Below are 17,137 nucleotides of genomic sequence, written 5' to 3' on the forward strand. Positions count from 1 at the left end.
TTTGTTAAAACATGTAGAATAAAAGTTGTGCATAATAGCAAGAGCTTTCATTTGATATAATTTAAAAGGGGCTGCCCCTAAAATGAGGGATCTAGAGCCCATGAAAGTTTTCGCTTTATAACTCAAAAACGGTAAATATTTCGATATGGCTTTCGGAATTAAAGTTGTTCTTTAACACCTTATTGATCTCATACAATTGTTGTTTTGTTCGAGTATTGCGTAATATGTCGTAATATGTAGGTTAAAAGCAGGTCCCGTAAACAGGTAATCGTTTTTATTCGGCAAGTAAATCAGAACTCTTCATGTGTATAACTTAAACAAACTTGCAATAAATTATATACCCTACTGTATTTAATGCTAATTTTCTTCTAAATAAGGTTTTAAACGTGTTCTGTGGTTCACTCATAAATTATTTTTAAAAAAATTTCTTTTCTTTTTTAATTTAGATTTAAAGGGAACACGTCTTCAAATAAAGGAAGGAACTAAATGTATCTATATAAATATACAAGTAATATTAAACTTTAAGCATCGAATAATTAATGATCATTAACTGTACGCATTTTACCAGTTTACGTTCTCCATGTTCACCTCGATGTTTATAATTATGTAACAAAACCCGCGATCCTACGATGCCAAGGTCACCAGTGTACCAGCCATGTAAACAAAACAAACATCTGAGAAAACAAATCCATTGTGTAGAAACAACGATTAATGAAACATTATGTTTTTTTTATCGCATCTTTAAGATAACTTAATCTTATCTTTATTTAATCTTAATTCCAAACACCAGTGCATAAAATCATTACGAATTTTAGTCGCTTTCACCGACCTGGTCACTGTCGACACAACGATACGATTAAAAAAAAGCAATTTATTTCTCTATCCCGTTATTGTATTCTATTTCAACTGTAATTGAAAGGTGCTACGGCAAAGAATTGCAATTAGTGATGAAATATTAAGTATTAATACTTGTGTAAAGTATAATTTTTACTGTCAGTCTCTTGTTTCTTCATTTAATTTTTCATTTAATATTAAATAAACTATATACATAAAATAATACTTTTAACATACAATTATTCACGCCTTCTTACAGCAGACAGTTTACATTCCGCTCTGTCTCTGTGTTTAGCTTCAAAATTTGTACACCACTCGTCGTTCACACGTGGCCGCAGAGATTAGCGAACCGTGGTTATACCGGTGTTAAAATGCAATGTGTACTCATAGCGAATAATGGAAAATTGTGTTTGAAATCATTTCAAATCTTAAATATTATTTTATTTCACTCTATCTCACGCTTGTTTTTATCATTATCTTATCCGCCTGTGTATTTATTCATTTTAAGTTTTATGCATTTTAATTGCCGACTTAACCACTAGGTTTGCAACACTTTATTTTTTATTGTCTCATGTTTTAAACTGCATGTACACATGCATAATAATTGTTAGTGGAGGTGACGTTTTCAATTCTCGGGAAAATCGAAAATTAAATTAATCACTTCTGAGTTTGCATTATTTGCTACCAAACTTATAATTGTATTGTACAGAATTATATACTTATGCATTTCTTTTATTTCGTCAAATAAACAGAATATCCCAATACACGATTTTACGGATACATGCTTGTAAGTACATGCTGTTTTACATGGAAGAGCGCCCAAACTAAATACATCCTGAGCTTTCAGAATAACATGCACAAAGCAAACGGGTAATTCACAGATAAGGAAAAACAGAAAAAAACATGTCTCCATAAATTAAATACACAATTGCAATGATGTTTTGATTGATCAGCGTACGGTATTTATCCTTCGTCCATGCATTTTGACTATACGGAAAAAAGATCCGATTCGGTAAAATTATAGCAAACGAGGTTGAAAATTGTCGGACTTTTTATTCAAATTAAAAAAAATGTGTTGGTCGTTTGAATGGCAAGATATCCGAATAGTAATTAAACAGCCTATCAAATATATCACGGCGTCCATATAAGGATGAAACTTTGTTTGGTAAATAAAGTGGTTCTTACAAATATGCCACAAATCTTAAACATCTAAAAAATTATTTAATATTTCTAACAAATACTAATTTGGTTCTAAGAAAGCAAGTAGTTGTATACAAATATTCCAAAATAATCTTTCATGTTTAATGGACTGACAGGTGATCAAATTTCCTCTCATCACGATACGTACACCCCCCCCCCTCCTCCTCCTTTAAAGAATACAATGTTTTTCGTTAGAGCTGAAAATGTCAATCGGTTGGTTTGTTCAGGTACGTATACATATAGGTTAGGGCTGGTGTTGAATTCCGAGAGAAATCCACAACCTATTTTAATGTAAACCAATAATCATACGCGACATTTGTTATTCGCGAATCGTCAAATGAATGAAAAACAAGGTCTGCAATGATTAATATCTGTGACTAAGCTTTCCTATTTTATAAACTTTTTAAGGTCTTTTATTTTATTTCTAAAACTTAAAAAATGTAACGATTTAATGTACGTGTTCATTGGAGTGGTCAATTGAGCGTCGAAGTGTGTACTAATAGTTTCTTTGGGTGGGGGGGGGGGGGGGGGTCATTTTCGGTGCATTTGATTTAAGGAATTTTGCATTGCACTTCCGACAGTTAATAAATTTCACTTTTAGCATTTATTATTTTCATTCCGGATTTTTTGACTATATTTCCAGCAATTTAATGTTAACAAAATAGATCGAATTAAAATTTTAATAGGATATAAATGGTGAATGGCTGAAAATTTATACATTTTATAATGTACATGGTACTTACGGCCTTTGAGCAGTAAGGGATGGAATACGGAGAAAATGATCAGCATTCCAAAGGTGAAATGTTAAGGAGAAATGTACTTTTTCTTTGTGGAAAAGAGTGAAAGAGAATAATCTAAATGTGGAGACTACACTCTCTTTATTTGATACATATGTAGGTTCTGTTCTTCATTATGGATTTGAGATGTGGGGATTTCATAAAGCCCCACATGCTGAGCAAGTACATATTAACTTTTTGAAGAAAATTATGTCGCTTCGAAAATCTACAAATAACTTAATGGTTTATTTCGAATTTGGTAGATGCCCAATGTATGTTCAAAGAAAACTTCGAATTCTGAAATATTGGACGGGTGTAATTTGCTCAATACAAATAATTGCATTCTCCACACATGTTATAAAGAATTGTTATGTGAGTATGAAGAACAACAGGAAAATTGTACGAACTGGTTAAGTGCAGTTAGAAAGCGTTTTTATAACGCTATTTGGTTTCAGTGATAAAATCCTTTAAAAAGAATATTGATAAGCAAAATTTAAATTCTAATGAATCGATTTCGACTTCTTTATAAAAATTTTTCCGAACTTTTCCGCAGACCTCTGGCTTTTCCCTAATTCTGTAACACTCGGAACTCTCGAGTTACTCGCTAGGTGTCGTTTCTGCATCACTTCCGTATAATTCTACTTTGACATTTCCAAATCTTACATTTTTTTACGTTTGACGATGAATACTCGGATTATTGTGGAATGCATAGTCAATTAAATAGCACGATTAAAGACAAAAAATATCTACCGAAACAAGATATAATAACATATTTTGGTGACATGTGAAAGGTATATGATATTTTAGGCCAGATATCCAAGAGGGGTTCAGGGTTAACAAATGGAAGTGACTTACCTTCTCTATTTCATAATACCGCGGGTATGATTTTTTAATAAAACGTTAATTCTACGTTATTTTTTGGATTTTTCATATGGAATACATTGTAAATGTGTACTAGAAGATTAATTTATGGAAAAAGACGAATAAAAATATTCTTGTACCCAGGGTGTATATTTGGGGGGGGGGGGGGGGGTCCTGTCCACAAGCACCTGTGCAGCATTCAAGCTTAAAACACCATTCAAACAATACAAATCAGGAGCAGTGCAAATCTTTTGAAATCAGAGGTAGAATCAAGTGCCATGGATCTGTCTTGTTGTAAATTTTTAACTTACCGGTTGTCAGTAAATACAAAATTTACATGTCATGTTGTAAATTTTGTGTTTACTGCCACCCGGTAAATTCAAAATTTATAGCATGAGAGATCCTTTTCTTGCTAGCACTTACCCCGACATGAGACCTTATACGGTCTCATCCAAATCCAAAGGACCGATCTGCACGTTTTACTGCTTATCCAAACTGGACATAAAACATTCTCAATGAATTTTTTTAAAATAAAATCATTGTGTTGAACCTTACAAATTATTCTGACTCGCTGTATGGTCTGAAAAAACATGGCTGAACTTATCCATTCAGAAACCCACAGATTGGGATTGCTCTTAACCAGTGTGTGTTATGGCCTTGATGCAAGGTCATTTGGTCGAGTCAAGGTCACTGACAGAGAAACTGTAATTTCGCTACCGTATGTGTACTAGTGAAACATTGCTGGTATCATGCAGAGTGTGACATGGCCTTGACTCAAGTTCAAGGTCACTAAGGATAAGATGTTTTGACTTCATGTATAGACTAAAAGAACATGACGTGTCACTGTGAACTTTTCAACACACAGATTGGGTTTTATGACGAGAGTGTGTCATGGCTTGACCCAAGGTCATTCGGAATTTTCAAGGTCACGTACATTCCTTCACAGTTTTTCCTAGCGAAATATTGTAAGTTGCTTCCCCTTTCAAGATTGCTTACATGTATTACTTTAGAATGTGATTTGACCTTGATTCAAGGTCACTTCTTCCTTCCGCAGCTCCAACGGAAGACCTATTCGTTGCTTTGTAACGAGATCGCTCTAGTTCTTATTAATTCTTTTTTTTCCTAGACGCCAACTTTGAGACCTCGTGTCTTGCTCATTTCTCAACGGATTTTGCTCAAATTTGCAGGGTTTATAGACGTTACAAAACTCTATCAGAATGTTTTCAAACATTTCAAAAATCCACTTCCGCTTTTCGGTTATTTCCCTTTAAATGAAAATTCGGGGGGGGGGGCTTCATTTCCAGACAAAGGCTCCGAGACTACAAAAGCTGGAGTGGAAATTCTATCGAATTTAAATAAAAGAGGCACTGAAGTTGTGCACATCGGTTTTTGTTTTTCAATTTCTGTATTCAAAATGACGCTAGAGAGGGGTCAAAAATTAGAACGCCTAAGAGAGCAAAAATTTACACATATTTTCCTTTTTATCTTCTAAACTAAAAATATTTTAATAAGACATGTAGAATAAAAGTTGTACACAATTTTAAGGCCTTTCATTTGACACCGGTAAAAAGGGTCTGGTCCCTAAAATTAGGGATCTGGGGCCCTTTAAAGTTTTTGCTTTATAACTCACAAACGGTAAATATTTCGAAAAAGCTGCCGTAACTAAAGTTGTTATTTAACATCTTATTGATCTCAAGAAAACGTTATTTTGTTTGAGTCTTGGGTTCTAAATGAGCTAGAAGCATAACACATATACAGGTAAGTGTTTTCATTCAGCAAGTAAACAAGAGCTCTTCATGCGTGTAATTAAAATAAACTCACTATAAATAATAAACCTGGCTACATTAGATGTTAATATTCTTTAGAATCAGGTTCTTGAAGTATTCTGTGCTTTATTTCCAAATTATTTACTGCCAACTTTCCCTTTTATTTCGTTTGTTTTCAAATTTGGATAAACCAGTCTACTAAACAGGGGGAAAAAGATAACCTTTTATTCTTATCATATAAAAACAAACAATAAAGTTAGAAAATAAAACAAAACTTTAAACATAGACTATTCACAGCCATTCAGTACACGCCTTTTACATTCACCTTGTGCGTTTACAATTATGTAACCCCTCCCTCGATAGCGCGTGGCAAAGGAGGTCACCGGAGATCAATCGGCGTATGGTTAATTAAGATGATACACAAAACAAACCATAGAATGGCCATTCCAAATACATTTTGTAAACTAAGTGATGAGTGGATAAATATGTTGAATCTTTCAGATTATTCCATAATATCTTTGATTAAGTCGCTAGTACATTTCAATTTATATTTTATTCGCTGAATTACAAGAAAGTTGCATATTTTTTTTTTATAAACATTGTATTTCTCGATATCGAGATAATTTCACTTTGTGGAAAATTACTTTAAAATCATTTCGAATCTTTCATATGATTTTGTCTTATTGTATATCACTCGCTTGTTTTAATCAGCTAATCTTAACTGCCTTTCACTTATTCACTTCAAATTCAATGCATTTTGAATGCGGAAAAGACCACTTTAAATTGTTTGCGTATTAAAGAAACAGTTTATTTTTCTCTCTAATGTTATTATTTAATGAGTTGCTATAATTTCTTTCATAAACATTAAACAGTATGTATATAATTATCACGATAATTGTACGTAGATGTCACATTTTTAATTGTCAGAAAAATCGAAAATAAAATTGAGTACTTTTGAGTTTGTATTATTTTCTTCCTAACTTACAATATTATTGCATACAAAATACTAGGTCGGACACAAGTAACCTAAATATTTCACTTGTATTTGAAAATTCTATCGAGCGTGGAACGAATTTTACCCGTTAGAAAGTGTACAAAAAAAAAAAAAAAAAAAAAACAACCCAACAACTTCCTATGCAGTTTTCTTTGGGAATCCATTGGCTTAGATAGTCTACTCCGACCTATGTTGACAAAACTCGCGCAATGAGAAGCCATACATTTCAATCTTGTGACCTCTTGGTCAGTGCATGTGAAGATTACGCATGGCAATTAGTGTCTGGAAAACGAGGTATGTTCTATAAATGATTTGACAGGTTTAGATTTGTTCTCATTCCATATCAAATACAAACGCAAACCCGTTATTTTCTTTGTTATTTTATACCGTCAGTTATATTAGATAGATTGTTTTAAAAACGTGTTGTTTAGGAAGATTAATTTTATGCATTTGTTTTATTTCATCTAATAAAGTGAATTTACCCATGATACGAATTACTGGTACATGCATGTAAATACGCGTAAATGCTATGTGGAAGCGCGCTCAAAATAAATGGAATTTCCCCATTTTACTGTTTAAATCATAGGTCCGCTCCGCTGACGAGTTGTTTTAATAACGGTAATAAATTATATTCACGTTCTGGTCAGCGATCGTTACGGTTGGTGACATTGCAATTAAACAGGTAGATACAAAGGTACTAAGATACTAACGGGTATATATATATATATATTCACCTAATATGTTTTCATTGAGTGTTTTCATAAGAAGTAAATTGCTGAAGGATATCATGTTCTCCCTAATCACATCGATAGCGCGTAGAAACAGCGGTACACGAACACACGCTTTTGTGTACAGATGTTAAAAAAAACCCCTTATAACGGCTAAATAATTATTTAATTCATCTAACAAATGTTAGTTTAGTTCTTTGCTTACATAATCTAACTTTTATAAATTAACACGAAAGTCATGCGATCGTATACAAATACTCGGAAGCAATCTTTCATATTTAATGAACATATAGGTGAATAAATTTCCTCTCATCAAGTGCTATACGTATACCCCCATCCCCGAAATAAATACAATGTTTTCCTTCGCAGTCGGTTATATAAGTACAAGTGAGGATGGAGCTTTACAGAAGCAGGTGATGAAATCCGAGAGAAAGGCACTGCCTATATTATATACATGTACATTCCTAGAGACCTGGTTTTCTGAACCGATGTCAATGTTATTCAAAGACCTAGCTAGAAATTCTCTCTCTCTCTTCGAAATGCAGGCCCGTCGATCGTAAAAAAATGACACAATAATTTCAAATTTTAATAAGTATCTCATCTCCCAAGCCAAAGGCCCAAGTAAGCTTTTCTGTTCACAATTCTTCATCTTTGTTTGCTTTCTTGGTGTATATAAGCGTTATCGGCGTTGTCGTTCTAAAGCTACTTGTAAATTTTTCTCATTTTTATCTTTTCAAGAACCACTGGGCCATAACAACGAAAATTAACATAGAATATTTTTGGTAATTATGAAGGGTCACATCCTCTTTTAACGGATACATGTAGTAAAAATTAGATGGGGTCCAAGCGCGGATCAAGAAATTTTTTTCACGGGGAGAGGGGGGGGGGATCCCAGTAAAAAAAATATTTCAACCCAGAAATTTCTTGACGAGCCAAAAAAAAGAAACTCTTTTCCCAAACGTGAAAAACCTATGTGTGTGTTTGTGTGTGGCGGGTGGGGGGGGGGGTTTGACCTTTAAAGCTTCATACTTTTCATACCATTTTAACACAGATCTGCGTTTTCAAGGAAGGGTCCGCGTTTTATAGGGGCGGGGGGGGGGGGGTTTCCATGGTCACTTTTACTTGGTTTAGTATATACATTTAACTGCCCCCAACCCCATCTAGATCCGCGTATGGGGTCATTTGAAAATAGTATTCTCAAGAACCCCAAACCTGGACTAGAATGAGAAAATTTCCAACATAACATACATTCATTTTTTTTTCAAAACCTTGATTCCAGGGAGAAGGTTTGGCCGGAAAGAGTGTTCATATTTTAACATAGGAATTTATGTATCCCCCCAAACGAAGTGTGTGGGTTTGGGGTGGGGGTGTTTTGAGTCTTTTGGAATCACACTGTCCGTCTGCCTAGCTGTCCGTCTGTACGTGATAGTTTGCCCAGGATATAACTTTGTTATGAAGAAACTGGAAGGTCATACTTGGTACAAAAATTACTAATGATCCGAGGGTGTATCATGGTTTTGATCCAACATCATTCCGGCAAGTTCAAGGTCACTGGAAAAAATAGCAAAGTTTTGTCCGACCCATTTATTTGTAATAGAGAGTCACTGGAAGCTCATATTTGATACAGGAATTGCTTATGACAAAAGGTTTGCCAAGACCTTCATCCAAGGTCATTCTTTTAAGTTCATGTCACTGACAGAAAAGTGTAAGATTACTGTTTGTGCTATAATTTTGGAAGCTCATACTTGGAACAAAGATTGCTTATGATCCATCGGTTTGAGATAACATAGTACTAGACTGGCAGAAGAAGTGGCAAAATTCGTGCCTGGATTATAAATTTATAATAGGTGGAAGGAACACAGGAAACTTTTTCACAGATTGCTAGAGATGGGTTTGTCCTGACCTTGAATAAAGGTTATTCCGGCAAGTTCAAGGTCACTGGGAGATAAATATTTTTTTTCCATGCTATATCTTTGTAATATAAAATCACTGGAAGCTTTTACTTGATACAGAGATTGCTTATGATCCAAGGATGTGTTTTGACCTTGATCCAAGGTCTTTCTGGCAAGTTCAAGGTCACTGACAGAAAAGTGCAATATTCTTTTTCAGGAATATCTTTGTCATTGAGTGTCACTAGAAGCTCATAATTTGTTCAAATGTTGTTTATGACCTTAGCATGGGTAATTTAGGCAAGTTCAAGGTTACTGATATAATAAGTGTAAAATTCAAAAAGGTCTAGTCGCCCACGTGAAAAAGATCCCTCACTGTTCAATGGCCATGAGTGCCGAGTATAGGTTAAAATTTGCAGATCTCCATCGGCAAATGATGGCGTCTCCATATGACTGAAAAATTCTCGAGAGGGACGTTAAACAACAAACAAACAAAAAGGTCTATAATTTTGTAATAGAAAAAATTGCATGCATTTGCATTTCACTGAAAAGATGATAAATATATCATCCAGAGTGTGTAATGGCCTTGACTTAAATTCGAGGTCACTTAGGATATGATGTTTTGGATGAATAGTCTGAAAGAATACATGACTGTGAATTTTTTATGTCGGTGACAAACAGATGGTGTTTGCTATTAACCAGCTGCAGAATGTGTCATGGCTTGACGCAAAGTTATTTGGACAAGTTCAAGTTCACTGACAGGGGAATTTTACATTCTTTTACTGTCTTTCTACTGTTGAAACATTGCAAGTTGATGCCCCTTACAGGATTGTTTATAACCTTAAAATTTTGCATGACCTTGACTCAAGGTCGCTATGTTCTGTCCAGAGGTCCGACGGAAGACCTATTCGTTGCATTGCAACGAGCTTGGCTCTAGTTTTATATATTTTTTAAAATTACTTTGAAAGGGGGTGTCCCTTGGACACATGCATAACACATTCGAAGTCGTTTTTTGCTTGTCTGAGATGGGCCGAATAGTTGAGATCGGACAAGAAATAATTGAAAAATGAATTTTTCCCTAGTAATCAGTAATACCCCCCCCCCCCCCCCCCGAAAACGCCGAAAAATGGTAAAATATTAATGGTTAACACTAGATGGTACAATGTACATGTAGGCGAACACGAGTTATCGCTCATAGTACGAGTTATCGTTCATTATGTAGTAGATCTATTCACTCGCACGTGGAATATTCAACATGTGTTAAAATACATGTATACGGAAATAAATGAAATATTCTTAATTAATATTCACAGGTAATTTACATTTATTTCACTGGCAATTTACAATTGGTAATTATATATTAAGAGGCAGTCCACCAGAAAAACCAGGCAGTATTGTATTAATAGGCGGCACATCGAATGTGACGAATATTTGATATTTTATTGAAAATGATATTAATGTAGTCCATATGGATTAATGTAAGTAAAGATTTGTTTGAAAATAGCTTATTTACTAAAATATCGTTTTGTTTTGTTTTTTGATTTCCCCTATATAAACCATTGAATGTAGGTCGGAAACAAAGAACTGTAAATTCTGATACATTTTCAACAGATCTATAATTCACTCCAAACTAAATCAAGAAATATTTCATCTTTTAATTTAAAAAATAAAATCAGTGAGAAAAATATTTTCAATAGTAATTTTCTTGCAAAATAGATAGTCATTTTTATGAAATTCTGTGATGAAAGAGTTATCTCCCGTAGCATCGGGAAATCGGCTAAACATCTTACTATCAGAACCCCTATGAAATATTTAGAACTGATACGCTAAAGAATATCATTCAACCAAAAATAATTGGTTAATTTTCAAAAACGGAATTAATTTTCACCTCCAAACATTATATTTAGTTTAAAATTTGCTTTATTATTCAGGTTGAATCCACGATTCCACTGATGTATCAGTGACGTCAAATACCTATCTAATATTGCGACACAATAGTTGCAAATATTCCGCGGAAGTTGGTAAATTTATGTAAACGTGCAAAGAAAAAGATTTTTAAAAAGTTAAGTTAAATAATTTCTCTTTTCTGTCCAATTACTTTTCCGAGTGCATTAAATAATATTGTGATCCAGAATGTATTTTATTCACGGGCGTTGCCTCAGCTATAGATGTTTTTAAACAAGTCAGTATTGATAGGTAATTCTATACATGTACAAAACGTCTTTACAGTTATCATAATAGATTATATAAATTGTTTTATTTTTTTAAATGAGTTAATAGCACATGCATATACTGTATTTTATATTTCCTAAAAATAATTTTTCTAGTGTAATTTATTATGAACATTTCTGATAAAACTGGGATGAGAAAAGATTAAGAATTATTTCTTATTATTCAGTAATGATGAATATTCCAGATTAATGCAACATTAAATTCAGCAAAGTTGAGATGTGCACTTCATGAAGTGTTGTTAATACTTGAATATGTTAACTAATATGCATTAATAACAAAAATGCAGTCAGCATTATACGATTGCTCACGATCGACTGTCGGACCGAATAAGTAAGAGCGGAAGTACTCGTCACATCCCACAACACTAATTAGCAATAATTGTTTACTATTAGTGTCGGTGGTTCAGATTCTGTTTAGACTGTGCAGATTTTGGTACATAAAGTACTTTCTTCTTAGCCATTTTGGTTGCAAATCTTACAATCCTGTTTCCACGGTAACAGAGAATGTTAAGGAAAAAATATTATTTCATATATTTTAGCTCAACCTACAAGGGAGATAGTTTTAGGAAACCGAAGACATGCCTGTTCAGTCTAATTTGAATTTGTTAATTTTACAGAAGGGGGACGGGGGTTTTGGTTGGGTGTTCATAGTTCTCTTGGTTTATATATATATCTATATATCTATATCTATCTATCTATCTATCTATCTATCTATCTATCTATCTATCTATCTATCTATCTATCTATCTATCTATCTATCTATCTATCTATCTATATAAGAAACCTTATTTAAAGGATACTGCATAGATTAGCATGAAGCAATGATACTATGGATTTTTCATGAATCATAATTCAATCCTTGGTCAATTCAATGCAGTTAACAGAATACACATTCTATTTAGGTCGATCATGTTTACTCATGTTATGGAGTGTGGAGTTGGACAGACAGACAGATAAAGTACATTCCAACATATCTTAATGCTTATGGAAATGGGATGTGAATATTTTCACATGACACATATCCATCTATATATACTACATTTACTATAGGTGACTTCAAAACAGGTAGAAAGGAAACATTTCTGTTCTATATTAAGGGGATGAAGGACACATGGTCACATGACTCTGTTTAACTACGTCATAGTCTCCGTTTATATAAGTGCAAAACGTGTAAAGCATCAGTTCTTGTATAATTTTTTGACAATTTTTTTAATTTTAATTGCCATCTTATATAAAAAGAATAAAAAAGTTTTAACATTCTTGTAAACATTAACAAATTATGAAAAAGATTGATCCACTCCTCTGTTTCCCTAAACTGCGCGTCCAACAAGTCGGTGACGTCATACACGATCTGTTAGTACAGCAAGATCATACTCAGTGAACATAGGGGCGGTATTATTATGTAAAAACAGGTCATAATCAGTATATGATGAAATATTTTGAGAAACGGGGAACACAAATATTATTTCTGAATGGCTGATGACGGAAATCTTATGTAGTTAATCTTATTTCGCTTATTTATGTGTGACGTCATAGTTGGTTTTTTCCCGTACTCGAGAAATGTAACATGACACGTTTTTGTCACGCTTATGTCCTCTTTAACGATGTCCTGTGAAATAATGAGGTCAGCTTCATCATTCGAAACTTTTACAGTTAATCAATAATTTGAAGGATTTGCATTTCAACGTAAATTAAAAAATATTGAATGATAGAATTTTTTGTAAATTACGTTTTTTATTGTTTAAGTTGTCTTAAAAAGTGCTTAATTTTCCCTATCCAGATGCAGTGTGATAGACAAAACTTGCTTTTTCGAATTTTAAATCCTAGGTATACTCTGAAATATTTTAAAAGATACATTTCCACTTTGATATTTTTTGATGTATGCTTAAAAATTCCCATTATGGACAGAGTAATGCGCCCGGAAACATGGAGAATTAAAACTCCACTTAGATACTGTAAGGCATAGTATTTGTCAATCAATATCTCTAAAATAAGGTTAGAAACCTAATGATATAACTGCTTTAAGATATGTGGGACATACTTAATTAGAAATATACAAAATATGAAAAAAATTGAATGACAAGTATTTTTTCAGCTCAAGGTCCTTCTCCTCCTTAAATGCGCAAATGTTCTTTGAGATATGTGCATTTTGTAGATCTTGAGTAATTTTTCATCAGCTTTCTTAAAAAAAAATTTAAATGTCCCATAAATATTTTCATGTGTTTAGACTAACTTATATTCAGTCTCTGTAATGCACTGCTTCATAAATTTCATATCAGTGTGCAAAGGTTTAAAAAATCACTTTGAAAAGAGGTCTGAAATGTAAATTTTCTTAATTTGGCAAAATTCCCAAATCACCAAATATAAGAGTTATTTTGACATTATGTAGAATTACAGTTCTTAGGAAATTCTTATGTAATACTAAAGAGAATGATAGTAGTTTTTATACAAAAGTAGGTTTTTTCATTCTCTTGTTTCTTATAAGTTCTGTTTTATTCAGTAAAACCTATAAAATCGCGTTTTTTGGTCATATTTTAGGAAGAATATACAGGGGAAAAAATATGTGCCGTTACCATAGCAACGAAACACTTTTTAAAATAAAAAATTATAAAATCATTAATGATGTGACAGTATGAATACACACAAAAAGTTTTATCAAAATTGAAAGGGTAGTGTGGCCAGGCATTTTTGACATTGTTTGATAATTACAGAGAACTGATACTAATCTTTTAAAAATGTAAAAACTGAAATAGAAAAAAAAGTTATAGAAATCTATAAATTTAATACTTAATGAGGAAAATGTTGCTAATACTACTGCTGGACGCCCCACTTCATGCTGACACTAAAACGACAGATGATTCAATGGAACTTTTTTTTATTTTCGTTTTTAAAATTTGACAATTGTTCCACATATCCTTATACTTTATATGGAGTTAAAATAAGTCAGTAGGTTGGTAAATTTCCAAAATATCTCATTATTATCAAACCAGTTACAAAACGGATGCCGCCCAGACGACCCCCCCCCCCCCTCCACCGCTTTTTTTTCTGGGCTCTATTATCATGATTATATGTATGTAAGTGTACAGGTTTTTTTCGTATTTATTTCAAGTTAAATTTCTTAGAGCAGGAAAATATTCCTTAATATGATGAATGGATGAAAAAAAAAATGGATTAAAGCCGAGGCTCTACACATAAAAAAAGATACTTGCTGGATTAAAGTACGTGCATGTATAATTTCGCCACTGCAAGACTTTTTTTTTTTTTTTTAGATTTTCTTTTTTTTCCAGATAATTTAAAAGATTATTTTTCTTGGAAATGAGATATCTTATTATTAAGCTTAAAATTTACTATTAATTGTTACATGAAATAAATATTTTTTTTTTAGGTGTGTATCAAGAAATCGAACAGATGTTTTACAAGTAATTCAAAAGATCTTCATGGACCTGAAAAACATTTAGTATTTAAAATATATGTAATCTATGGATAACATCGTCTAAAACCATGTAATATACAGAAAAGAAATAAAACACAGACATATTCTTATGATAAAATACAACGAAGAGCGATTTTAGAAAACATTTCTAATTTTTAATATAGAAACCAATCCCGATTGAAATAAAACCGATCCCGATCGAAATTAATGCATAATTATTAAGTAATAAAATTAATGGTAATTGCCACCTAGAAAACATGTTTAAAAATAAATCAAGCAATTTGTAAACCATATTGAAACAAAACAACCAAATTTCATGATGAAATCATAGTAGCTTTCTTCTTTATATAATTCCGGTCTGGATCGGTTTAATTTGGATAAATTTATAAAAAGTAGATAATTTGACGCCTCTTATTTCACTCAATATACCTGTTCTCACCATTTTTTTAAATTGATTCAATAATTTGTACTTTGATTTCATAATAACATGAGGAGATAGTTCTGACATTTCAATGTATTGGATTTTAGAACGTAATGAAAATTGGATAGTGACTTCATTAAGTCACTTGCTTAACTGAAGTTTAGACCACATAATTTTTTCTAAAGAAATATAAATTGGTGTCTTATTCATTGATATTATAAAAGATTAGGGTTTATACTATAAATAATATTTATTGACATATTCAGTTTTTGAGTATCTGTTTCAAATAAAACAAAACAAAAACGTAGCAAATTTTTAACCAACTTGTTGACCTTTTTGCACTGAAAATTAAGCACTTACCAAAAATAGGACTAGAGGAACACTAAAAAAAATCTTGATGTTGCCATGTGTAAACAATTGCTTTTATAAGTCTAAATGCAAAAAATAATTAAAATCCATGACATGTGATGTGCCACCCATTGCCTGGTTTTTTGGTGGACTGCCTCTTAAGTCGTACACGTAAAAGTAGAAATACTAGTCCATATAAACAATGTATCCATTTAAAATTAATCATCAAATATGGACAAATTGAAGACAAGCGTGGATTCACTCAAATTCAAAATAAAATTCGTTGAACTGTATTATACGATATATATTTTTCTCCAATATTCATTTGTATTTCGATTGATGCAATGTTTATGTGTATTAGGAATAGAAAATCCGCGAAAGGGGGGGGGGTGTTATTATCCCCTGGGAACAGGCACGTATCGTTACAAATGAACATTTAAAAAAGCATATGTCTAGAGGCTGCCTTAAGATCCCGCCCCCATTTTTACAGCCAATCCAACCCTGATAACCTATGCTCGGCACTTAAAGGTCCATTGAGCAGTGAGGGATCTTTTTCGTGCCAGCACCTACTGGGATACGGGACCTCGATTTATATGGTCTCCTCCGAAGGACCGGTCTCCATGGCCACGTCCCGCAGTGGAGTTCGAACCTGCGACGTAAGGATCGACTCCTTACTCCGCGACTCTAGAGCAGACGCTCTTACCACTGTCCCATGCAGGCGACGATTCCATAAGTGAAAGATGGATTATTTTTTAAAATCGACTCAAGTTGTAAGATAAAAATTACTGTATTTTTTTTTTATAATATTCTAATAATATACTCATACCTAAACTACTACTGAGAAATCTGCCTATATTAGTAAAGAAAACACATTTTCTATCTTCTTTTGATTTGAAAAGTTTTTTTTTTAATTTTATTTTACCTGAGTGTCTTACTTAGCGCCAAGATTTTATTTTCTCACAAAACTCACAGTTTACCGAGGCATATCCAAACGCAATACAGCAAGACATTGGTTAATCTATCAACTTATATTCCTCGTCATTTGCTAATCCCAACTTTTCTAGCTCATATACATTTCACATAAGTTGATTTCGAGTTATTTTTCCATCGAAAGTACAAATATATATATTTCTAAACAATGCACCTAATTTCTCTACCTATTCTTGACAGGTATCAGATTAATGTTAGACATTTTTTTGTTTGTTTAGCCCTGGCAGCCCCCCTGCCACCCCCCCCCCCCCCCGTTCCTACGTGCCTTCTACGTTAGTTTGTACATGTTTCAGCTAATATTCCTGCAAAAAAGGCTAATATTCTTACAGACCTATGACAGTCAAATGGTTAATCAAACATAAAGATATTACGCTCTCTCAAAATGTTTCTCCCTTGCATCTACGTAGAATGTGCATGCTGAATTCATTTTAACATATCCTGGAAAAATTACGATCTGAAATCCCAGATCAGTATACACTTCTAATCAAAATACTTTCGCTATTACAAGATTAACATGAAAATATAGCCCTGATCGCAGATAATTGTAGCTTGTACCAGCTTAAAAAACTGTACAATATCCACCATTTCTCTACGTACTCTGGATGGAAACAATATTTATTTATTTAAGAAAATAACCTTGATCCCAGACATTCTTTGTCACCTACC

The 17,137-nt window shown here is 33.0% G+C and overlaps 1 protein-coding gene across 3 annotated transcripts in view; it reads right to left on the bottom strand.

The window, feature by feature from the left end:
- The window catches only part of LOC133202580 (methyltransferase-like protein 27), an 83,554-nt gene that overhangs the window by 12,364 nt on the left and 54,053 nt on the right, over nucleotides 1-17,137 (bottom strand). The window lies entirely within an intron of this gene.

Source organism: Saccostrea echinata, unplaced genomic scaffold (assembly GCF_033153115.1).
Source record: "Saccostrea echinata isolate AGI-Se365-2 ecotype Australia unplaced genomic scaffold, CSIRO_AGI_Sech_v1 ptg000047l, whole genome shotgun sequence".
NCBI classification, from domain to species: Eukaryota; Metazoa; Mollusca; class Bivalvia; order Ostreida; family Ostreidae; genus Saccostrea; species Saccostrea echinata.